This window comes from Rhopalosiphum padi, unplaced genomic scaffold, assembly GCF_020882245.1.
Source record: "Rhopalosiphum padi isolate XX-2018 unplaced genomic scaffold, ASM2088224v1 scaffold1, whole genome shotgun sequence".
Taxonomy (NCBI): domain Eukaryota; kingdom Metazoa; phylum Arthropoda; class Insecta; order Hemiptera; family Aphididae; genus Rhopalosiphum; species Rhopalosiphum padi.
Window position 1 is genome coordinate 2,820,300 of NW_026869996.1, and position 12,281 is coordinate 2,832,580.

The window sequence follows — 12,281 nt, forward strand, 5'->3', positions numbered from 1 at the left end:
TGTTTTTAATCATTTATTATGGGGGTTTGTTAAGGAAAAATGTTAAATTTAATGTATTTGATGGTTTTAAATCGGTTATTATTGGGGGTTGTTAAGGAAAAATGTTAAATTTAATGTATTTGATGGTTTTAAATCGGTTATTATTAGGGGTTGTTAAGGAAAAATGTTAAATTTAATTTATTTGATGGATTTAAATCAATTATTATGGGGATTTTTGATGAATTAATGGCTTTTTTAATACATATTAAGGAAATTTCTGGTTTTTAATCATTTATGATGGGGGTTTGTTAAGGAAAAATGTTAAATTTAATTTATTTGATGGATTTAAATCAATTATTATGGGGTTTTTGTTTGTTAAGGAAAAATGTTAAATATAATTTATTTGATGGATTTAAAGCAGGTTTTTATGGGGTTTTTTGATGAATTAATGGTATTTTTAATTACATTTTAAGGAAATTTCTGGTTGTTTAATCATTTATTATGGGGGTTTGTTAAGGAAAAAATGTTAAATTTAATGTATTTGATGGTTTTAAATCGTTTATTATTAGGGGTTGTTAAGGAAAAATGTTAAATTTAATGTATTTGATGGTTTTTAAATCGGTTATTATTGGGGGTTGTTAAGGAAAAAATGTTAAATTTAATTTATTTGATGGATATAAATCAATTATTATGGGGTTTTTTGATGAATTAATGGTTTTTTTTAATAAATTTTAAGGAAATTTCTTGTTTTTAATCTTATATTAAGGGGGGGTTGTTAAGGAAAAATGTTAAATTTAATTTATTTGATGGATTTAAATCAATTATTATGGGGTTTTTTGATGAATTAATGGTTTTTTTTAATACATTTTAAGGAAATTTTCTGGTTTTTTAATAATTTATTATGGGGGTTTGTTAAGGAAAAAATGTTAAATTTAATTTATTTGATGGATTTAAATCAATTATTATGGGGTTTTTTGATGAATTAATGGTTTTTTTTAATAAATTTTAAGGAAATTTCTGGTTTTTAATCATTTATTATGGGGGGTTGTTAAGGAAAAATGTTAAATTTAATTTAATTGATGGATTTAAATCAATTATTATGGGTTTTTTTTGATGAATTAATGGTTTTTTTTAATACATTTTAAGGAAATTTCTGGTTTTAAATCGTTTATTATTGGGGGTTGTTAAGGGAAAAATGTTAAATTTAATGTATTTGATGGTTTTTAAATGGGTTATTATTGGGGGTTGTTAAGGAAAAATGTTAAATTTAATTTATTTGATGGATTTTAAATCAATTATTATGGGGTTTTTTTGATGAATTAATGGTTTTTTTTTAATACATTTTAAGGAAATTTCTGGTTTTTAATCATTTATGATGGGGGGTTTGTTAAGGAAAAATGTTAAATTTAATGTATTTGATGGTTTTTAAATCTTTATTATTGGGGGGTTGTTAAGGAAAAATGTTAAATTTTAATTTATTTGATGGGATTTAAATCAATTATTATGGGGTTTTTTTGATGAATTAATGGTTTTTTTAATACATTTTAAGGAAATTTCTGGTTTTTTAATCATTTATTATGGGGGTTTGTTAAGGAAAAATGTTAAATTTAATGTATTTGATGGTTTTTAAATCGGTTATTATTGGGGGTTGTTAAGGAAAAAATGTTAAATTTAATGTATTTGATGGTTTTAAAATCGGTTATTATTAGGGGGTTGTTAAGGAAAAATGTTAAATTTAATTTATTTGATGGATTTTAAATCAATTATTATGGGGTTTTTTTGATGAATTAATGGCTTTTTTAATACATATTAAGGAAATTTCTGGTTTTTAATCATTTATGATGGGGGTTTGTTAAGGAAAAATGTTAAATTTAATTTATTTGATGGATTTAAATCAATTATTATGGGGTTTTTTTTGATGAATTAATGGTTTTTTTAATAAATTTTAAGGAAATTTCTGGTTTTTTAATCATTTATTATGGGGGGTTGTTAAGGAAAAATGTTAAATTTAATGTATTTGATGGTTTTTAAATCGGTTATTATTAGGGGTTGTTAAGGAAAAATGTTAAATTTAATTTATTTGATGGATTTAAATCAATTATTATGGGGTTTTTTTGATGAATTAATGGTTTTTTTTAATACATATTAAGGAAATTTCTGGTTTTTTAATCATTTATGATGGGGGTTTGTTAAGGAAAAATGTTAAATTTAATGTATTTGATGGTTTTAAATCTTTATTATTGGGGGTTGTTAAGGAAAAATGTTAAATTTAATTTATTTGATGGATTTAAATCAATTATTATGGGGTTTTTTGATGAATTAATGGTTTTTTTTAATACATTTTAAGGAAATTTCTGGTTTTTAATCATTTATGATGGGGGTTTGTTAAGGAAAAATGTTAAATTTAATGTATTTGATGGTTTTTAAATCGGTTATTATTGGGGGGTTGTTAAGGAAAAATGTTAAATTTAATTTATTTGATGGATATAAATCAATTATTATGGGGTTTTTTGATGAATTAATGGTTTTTTTAATAAATTTTAAGGAAATTTCTGGTTTTTAATCATATATTATGGGGGGTTGTTAAGGAAAAATGTTAAATTTAATTTATTTCAAAGATTTAAATCAATTATTATGGGTTTTTTTTGATGAATTAATGGTTTTTTTAATACATTTTAAGGAAATTTCTGGTTTTTAATAATTTATTATGGGGGTTTGTTAAGGAAAAATGTTAAATTTAATTTATTTGATGGATTTAAATCAATTATTATGGGGTTTTTTGATGAATTAATGGCTTTTTTTAATACATATTAAGGAAATTTCTGGTTTTTAATCATTTATGATGGGGGTTTGTTAAGGAAAAATGTTAAATTTAATTTATTTGATGGATTTAAATCAATTATTATGGGGTTTTTTGATGAATTAATGGTTTTTTTTAATAAATTTTAAGGAAATTTGTGGTTTTTAATCATATATTATGGGGGGTTGTTAAGGAAAAATGTTAAATTTAATTTATTTCAAAGATTTAAATCAATTATTATGGGTTTTTTTTGATGAATTAATGGTTTTTTTTTAATACATTTTAAGGAAATTTCTGGTTTTTAATAATTTATGATGGGGGTTTGTTAGGGAAAAATGTTAAATTTAATGTATTTGATGGTTTTAAATCTTTATTATTGGGGGTTGTTAAGGAAAAATGTTAAATTTAATTTATTTGATGGATTTAAATCATCTATTATGGGGTTTTTTGATGAATTAATGGTTTTTTTAATACATTTTAAGGAAATTTCTGGTTTTTAATCATTTATTATGGGGGGTTGTTAAGGAAAAATGTTAAATTTAATTTAATTGATGGATTTAAATCAATTATTGTGGGTTTTTTTGATGAATTAATGGTTTTTTTAATACATTTTAAGGAAATTTCTGGTTTTAAATCGTTTATTATTGGGGGTTGTTAAGGAAAAATGTTAAATTTAATGTATTTGATGGTTTTTAAATCGGTTATTATTGGGGGTTGTTAAGGAAAAATGTTAAATTTAATGTATTTGATGGTTTTAAATCGGTTATTATTAGGGGTTGTTAAGGAAAAATGTTAAATTTAATTTATTTGATGGATTTAAATCAATTATTATGGGGTTTTTTGATGAATTAATGGTTTTTTTAATACATATTAAGGAAATTTCTGGTTTTTAATCATTTATGATGGGGGTTTGTTAAGGAAAAATGTTAAATTTAATGTATTTGATGGTTTTAAATCTTTATTATTGGGGGTTGTTAAGGAAAAATGTTAAATTTAATTTATTTGATGGATTTAAATCAATTATTATGGGGTTTTTTGATGAATTAATGGTTTTTTTAATACATTTTAAGGAAATTTCTGGTTTTTAATCATTTATTATGGGGGTTTGTTAAGGAAAAATGTTAAATTTAATGTATTTGATGGTTTTAAATCGGTTATTATTGGGGGTTGTTAAGGAAAAATGTTAAATTTAATGTATTTGATGGTTTTAAATCGGTTATTATTAGGGGTTGTTAAGGAAAAATGTTAAATTTAATTTATTTGATGGATTTAAATCAATTATTATGGGGTTTTTTTGATGAATTAATGGCTTTTTTAATACATATTAAGGAAATTTCTGGTTTTTAATCATTTATGATGGGGGTTTGTTAAGGAAAAATGTTAAATTTAATTTATTTGATGGATTTAAATCAATTATTATGGGGTTTTTTGATGAATTAATGGTTTTTTTAATAAATTTTAAGGAAATTTCTGGTTTTTAATCATTTATTATTGGGGGTTGTTAAGGAAAAATGTTAAATTTAATTTATTTGATGGATATAAATCAATTATTATGGGGTTTTTTTGATGAATTAATGGTTTTTTTAATAAATTTTAAGGAAATTTCTGGTTTTTAATCATATATTATGGGGGGTTGTTAAGGAAAAATGTTAAATTTAATTTATTTCAAAGATTTAAATCAATTATTATGGGTTTTTTTGATGAATTAATGGTTTTTTTTAATACATTTTAAGGAAATTTCTGGTTTTAAATCGTTTATTATTGGGGGGTTGTTAAGGAAAAATGTTAAATTTAATGTATTTGATGGTTTTAAATCGGTTATTATTGGGGGTTGTTAAGGAAAAATGTTAAATTTAATGTATTTGATGGTTTTAAATCGGTTATTATTAGGGGTTGTTATAGAAAAATGTTAAATTTAATGTATTTGATGGTTTTTAAATCGGTTATTATTAGGGGTTGTTAAGGAAAAATGTTAAATTTAATGTATTTGATGGTTTTAAATCGGTTATTATTAGGGGTTGTTAAGGAAAAATGTTAAATTTAATGTATTTGATGGTTTTAAATCGTTTATTATTGGGGGTTGTTAAGGAAAAATGTTAAATTTAATGTATTTGAAGGTTTTAAATCGGTTATTATTGGGGGTTGTTAAGGAAAAATGTTAAATTTAATGTATTTGATGGTTTTAAATCGGTTATTATTAGGGGTTGTTAAGGAAAAATGTTAAATTTAATTTATTTGATGGATTTAAATCAATTATTATGGGGTTTTTTGATGAATTAATGGTTTTTTTTTAATACATATTAAGGAAATTTCTGGTTTTTAATCATTTATGATGGGGGTTTGTTAAGGAAAAATGTTAAATTTAATGTATTTGATGGTTTTAAATCTTTATTATTGGGGGTTGTTAAGGAAAAATGTTAAATTTAATTTATTTGATGGATTTAAATCAATTATTATGGGGTTTTTTTGATGAATTAATGGTTTTTTTAATACATTTTAAGGAAATTTCTGGTTTTTAATCATTTATGATGGGGGTTTGTTAAGGAAAAATGTTAAATTTAATGTATTTGATGGTTTTAAATCGGTTATTATTGGGGGTTGTTAAGGAAAAATGTTAAATTTTAATTTATTTGATGGATATAAATCAATTATTATGGGGTTTTTTTGATGAATTAATGGTTTTTTTAATAAATTTTAAGGAAATTTCTGGTTTTTAATCATATATTATGGGGGGTTGTTAAGGAAAAATGTTAAATTTAATTTATTTCAAAGATTTAAATCAATTATTATGGGTTTTTTTGATGAATTAATGGTTTTTTTTAATACATTTTAAGGAAATTTCTGGTTTTTAATAATTTATTATGGGGGTTTGTTAAGGAAAAATGTTAAATTTAATTTATTTGATGGATTTAAATCAATTATTATGGGGTTTTTTGATGAATTAATGGCTTTTTTAATACATATTAAGGAAATTTCTGGTTTTTAATCATTTATGATGGGGGTTTGTTAAGGAAAAATGTTAAATTTAATTTATTTGATGGATTTAAATCAATTATTATGGGGTTTTTTGATGAATTAATGGTTTTTTTAATAAATTTTAAGGAAATTTCTGGTTTTTAATCATATATTATGGGGGGGTTGTTAAGGAAAAATGTTAAATTTAATTTATTTCAAAGATTTAAATCAATTATTATGGGTTTTTTTGATGAATTAATGGTTTTTTTTAATACATTTTAAGGAAATTTCTGGTTTTTAATAATTTATGATGGGGGTTTGTTAGGGAAAAAATGTTAAATTTAATGTATTTGATGGTTTTAAATCTTTATTATGGGGGGTTGTTAAGGAAAAATGTTAAATTTAATTTAATTGATGGATTTAAATCAATTATTATGGGTTTTTTTGATGAATTAATGGTTTTTTTAATACATTTTAAGGAAATTTCTGGTTTTAAAATCGTTTATTATTGGGGGTTGTTAAGGAAAAATGTTAAATTTAATGTATTTGATGGTTTTAAATCGGTTATTATTGGGGGTTGTTAAGGAAAAATGTTAAATTTAATGTATTTGATGGTTTTAAATCGGTTATTATTAGGGGTTGTTAAGGAAAAATGTTAAATTTAATTTATTTGATGGATTTAAATCAATTATTATGGGGTTTTTTGATGAATTAATGGTTTTTTTTAATACATATTAAGGAAATTTCTGGTTTTTTAATCATTTATGATGGGGGTTTGTTAAGGAAAAATGTTAAATTTAATGTATTTGATGGTTTTAAATCTTTATTATTGGGGGTTGTTAAGGAAAAATGTTAAATTTAATTTATTTGATGGATTTAAATCAATTATTATGGGGTTTTTTGATGAATTAATGGTTTTTTTAATACATTTTAAGGAAATTTCTGGTTTTTAATCATTTATTATGGGGGTTTGTTAAGGAAAAATGTTAAATTTAATGTATTTGATGGTTTTTAAATCGGTTATTATTGGGGGTTGTTAAGGAAAAATGTTAAATTTAATGTATTTGATGGTTTTAAATCGGTTATTATTAGGGGTTGTTAAGGAAAAATGTTAAATTTAATTTATTTGATGGATTTAAATCAATTATTATGGGGTTTTTTTTGATGAATTAATGGCTTTTTTAATACATATTAAGGAAATTTCTGGTTTTTAATCATTTATGATGGGGGTTTGTTAAGGAAAAATGTTAAATTTAATTTATTTGATGGATTTAAATCAATTATTATGGGGTTTTTTGATGAATTAATGGTTTTTTTAATAAATTTTAAGGAAATTTCTGGTTTTTAATCATTTATTATGGGGGGTTGTTAAGGAAAAATGTTAAATTTAATTTAATTGATGGATTTAAATCAATTATTATGGGTTTTTTTTGATGAATTAATGGTTTTTTTAATACATTTTAAGGAAATTTCTGGTTTTAAATCGTTTATTATTGGGGGTTGTTAAGGAAAAATGTTAAATTTAATGTATTTGATGGTTTTAAATCGGTTATTATTGGGGGTTGTTAAGGAAAAATGTTAAATTTAATGTATTTGATGGTTTTAAATCGGTTATTATTAGGGGTTGTTAAGGAAAAATGTTAAATTTAATGTATTTGATGGTTTTAAATCGGTTATTATTAGGGGTTGTTAAGGAAAAATGTTAAATTTAATGTATTTGATGGTTTTAAATCGGTTATTATTAGGGGTTGTTAAGGAAAAATGTTAAATTTAATGTATTTGATGGTTTTAAATCGTTTATTATTGGGGGTTGTTAAGGAAAAATGTTAAATTTAATGTATTTGATGGTTTTAAATCGGTTATTATTGGGGGTTGTTAAGGAAAAATGTTAAATTTAATGTATTTGATGGTTTTAAATCGGTTATTATTAGGGGTTGTTAAGGAAAAATGTTAAATTTAATTTATTTGATGGATTTAAATCAATTATTATGGGGTTTTTTTGATGAATTAATGGTTTTTTTTTAATACATATTAAGGAAATTTCTGGTTTTTAATCATTTATGATGGGAGTTTGTTAAGGAAAAATGTTAAATTTAATGTATTTGATGGTTTTAAATCTTTATTATTAGGGGTTGTTAAGGAAAAATGTTAAATTTAATTTATTTGATGGATTTAAATCAATTATTATGGGGTTTTTTGATGAATTAATGGTTTTTTTTAATACATTTTAAGGAAATTTCTGGTTTTTAATCATTTATGATGGGGGTTTGTTAAGGAAAAATGTTAAATTTAATGTATTTGATGGTTTTAAATCGGTTATTATTGGGGGTTGTTAAGGAAAAAATGTTAAATTTAATTTATTTGATGGATATAAATCAATTATTATGGGGTTTTTTGATGAATTAATGGTTTTTTTTAATAAATTTTAAGGAAATTTCTGGTTTTTAATCATATATTATGGGGGGTTGTTAAGGAAAAATGTTAAATTTAATTTATTTCAAAGATTTAAATCAATTATTATGGGTTTTTTTTGATGAATTAATGGTTTTTTTAATACATTTTAAGGAAATTTCTGGTTTTTAATAATTTATTATGGGGGTTTGTTAAGGAAAAATGTTAAATTTAATTTATTTGATGGATTTAAATCAATTATTATGGGGTTTTTTGATGAATTAATGGCTTTTTTAATACATATTAGGGAAATTTCTGGTTTTTAATCATTTATGATGGGGGTTTGTTAAGGAAAAATGTTAAATTTAATTTATTTGATGGATTTAAATCAATTATTATGGGGTTTTTTGATGAATTAATGGTTTTTTTTAATAAATTTTAAGGAAATTTCTGGTTTTTAATCATTTATTATGGGGGGTTGTTAAGGAAAAATGTTAAATTTAATTTAATTGATGGATTTAAATCAATTATTATGGGTTTTTTTTGATGAATTAATGGTTTTTTTAATACATTTTAAGGAAATTTCTGGTTTTTAAATCGTTTATTATTGGGGGTTGTTAAGGAAAAATGTTAAATTTAATGTATTTGATGGTTTTAAATCGGTTATTATTGGGGGTTGTTAAGGAAAAAATGTTAAATTTAATGTATTTGATGGTTTTAAATCGGTTATTATTAGGGGTTGTTAAGGAAAAATGTTAAATTTAATGTATTTGATGGTTTTTAAATCGGTTATTATTAGGGGTTGTTAAGGAAAAATGTTAAATTTAATGTATTTGATGGTTTTTAAATCGGTTATTATTAGGGGTTGTTAAGGAAAAAATGTTAAATTTAATGTATTTGATGGTTTTAAATCGTTTATTATTGGGGGTTGTTAAGGAAAAATGTTAAATTTAATGTATTTGATGGTTTTAAATCGGTTATTATTGGGGGTTGTTAAGGAAAAATGTTAAATTTAATGTATTTGATGGTTTTAAATCGGTTATTATTAGGGGTTGTTAAGGAAAAATGTTAAATTTAATTTATTTGATGGATTTAAATCAATTATTATGGGGTTTTTTGATGAATTAATGGTTTTTTTTTAATACATATTAAGGAAATTTCTGGTTTTTAATCATTTATGATGGGGGTTTGTTAAGGAAAAATGTTAAATTTAATGTATTTGATGGTTTTAAATCTTTATTATTGGGGGTTGTTAAGGAAAAATGTTAAATTTAATTTATTTGATGGATTTAAATCAATTATTATGGGGTTTTTTTGATGAATTAATGGTTTTTTTTAATACATTTTAAGGAAATTTCTGGTTTTTAATCATTTATGATGGGGGTTTGTTAAGGAAAAATGTTAAATTTAATGTATTTGATGGTTTTAAATCGGTTATTATTGGGGGTTGTTAAGGAAAAATGTTAAATTTAATTTATTTGATGGATATAAATCAATTATTATGGGGTTTTTTGATGAATTAATGGTTTTTTTTAATAAATTTTAAGGAAATTTCTGGTTTTTAATCATATATTATGGGGGGTTGTTAAGGAAAAATGTTAAATTTAATTTATTTCAAAGATTTAAATCAATTATTATGGGGTTTTTTTGATGAATTAATGGTTTTTTTAATACATTTTAAGGAAATTTCTGGTTTTTAATAATTTATTATGGGGGTTTGTTAAGGAAAAATGTTAAATTTAATTTATTTGATGGATTTAAATCAATTATTATGGGGTTTTTTGACGAATTAATGGTTTTTTTTAATACATTTTAAGGAAATTTCTGGTTTTTAATCATTTATTATGGGGGGTTGTTAAGGAAAAATGTTAAATTTAATTTAATTGATGGATTTAAATCAATTATTATGGGTTTTTTTGATGAATTAATGGTTTTTTTAATACATTTTAAGGAAATTTCTGGTTTTTAAATCATTTATGATGGGGGTTTGTTAAGGAAAAATGTTAAATTTAATGTATTTGATGGTTTTAAATCGGTTATTATTAGGGGTTGTTAAGGAAAAATGTTAAATTTAATTTATTTGATGGATTTAAATCAAATTATTATGGGGTTGTTTTTTGATGAATTAATGGCTTTTTTTAATACATATTAAGGAAATTTCTGGTTTTTAATCATTTATGATGGGGGTTTGTTAAGGAAAAATGTTAAATTTAATTTATTTGATGGATTTAAATCAATTATTATGGGGTTTTTTTGATGAATTAATGGTTTTTTTAATAAATTTTAAGGAAATTTCTGGTTTTTAATCATTTATTATGGGGGGTTGTTAAGGAAAAATGTTAAATTTAATTTAATTGATGGATTTAAATCAATTATTATGGGTTTTTTTTGATGAATTAATGGTTTTTTTTAATACATTTTAAGGAAATTTCTGGTTTTAAATCGTTTATTATTGGGGGGTTGTTAAGGAAAAATGTTAAAATTTAATGTATTTGATGGTTTTTTAAATCGGTTATTATTGGGGGTTGTTAAGGAAAAATGTTAAATTTAATGTATTTGATGGTTTTAAATCGGTTATTATTAGGGGTTTGTTTAAGGAAAAATGTTAAATTTAATTTATTTGATGGATTTAAATCAATTATTATGGGGTTTTTTGATGAATTAATGGTTTTTTTTAATACATATTAAGGAAATTTCTGGTTTTTAATCATTTATGATGGGGGTTTGTTAAGGAAAAATGTTAAATTTAATGTATTTGATGGTTTTTTAATCGGTTATTATTGGGGGTTGTTAAGGAAAAATGTTAAATTTAATTTATTTGATGGATATAAATCAATTATTATGGGGTTTTTTTGATGAATTAATGGTTTTTTTTTAATAAATTTTAAGGAAATTTCTGGTTTTTAATCATATATTATGGGGGGTTGTTAAGGAAAAATGTTAAATTTAATTTATTTCAAAGATTTAAATCAATTATTATGGGTTTTTTTTTGATGAATTAATGGTTTTTTTAATACATTTTTAAGGAAATTTCTGGTTTTTAATAATTTATTATGGGGGTTTGTTAAGGAAAAAATGTTAAATTTAATTTATTTGATGGATTTAAATCAATTATTATGGGGTTTTTTTGACGAATTAATGGTTTTTTTTTAATACATTTTAAGGAAATTTCTGGTTTTTAATCATTTATTATGGGGGGTTGTTAAGGAAAAATGTTAAATTTAATTTAATTGATGGATTTAAATCAATTATTATGCGTTTTTTTTGATGAATTAATGGTTTTTTTTAATACATTTTAAGGAAATTTCTGGTTTTTAAATCGTTTATTATTGGGGGTTGTTAAGGAAAAATGTTAAATTTAATGTATTTGATGGTTTTAAATCGGTTATTATTAGGGGGTTGTTAAGGAAAAAATGTTAAATTTAATTTATTTGATGGATTTAAATCAATTATTATGGGGTTTTTTTTGATGAATTAATGGTTTTTTTTTTAATACATATTAAGGAAATTTCTGGTTTTTAATCATTTATGATGGGGGTTTGTTAAGGAAAAATGTTAAATTTAATGTATTTGATGGGTTTTTAAATCTTTATTATTGGGGGTTGTTAAGGAAAAATGTTAAATTTAATTTATTTGATGGATTTAAATCAATTATTATGGGGTTTTTGGATGAATTAATGGTTTTTTTAATACATTTTAAGGAAATTTCTGGTTTTTAATCATTTATGATGGGGGTTTTGTTAAGGAAAAATGTTAAATTTAATGTATTTGATGGTTTTAAATCGGTTATTATTGGGGGTTGTTAAGGAAAAATGTTAAATTTAATTTATTTGATGGATATAAATCAATTATTATGGGGTTTTTTGATGAATTAATGGCTTTTTTAATACATATTAGGGAAATTTCTGGTTTTTAATCATTTATGATGGGGGTTTGTTAAGGAAAAATGTTAAATTTAATTTATTTGATGGATTTAAATCAATTATTATGGGGTTTTTTGATGAATTAATGGTTTTTTTAATAAATTTTAAGGAAATTTCTGGTTTTTAATCATTTATTATGGGGGGTTGTTAAGGAAAAATGTTAAATTTAATTTAATTGATGGATTTAAATCAATTATTATGGGTTTTTTTTGATGAATTTAATGGTTCTTTTA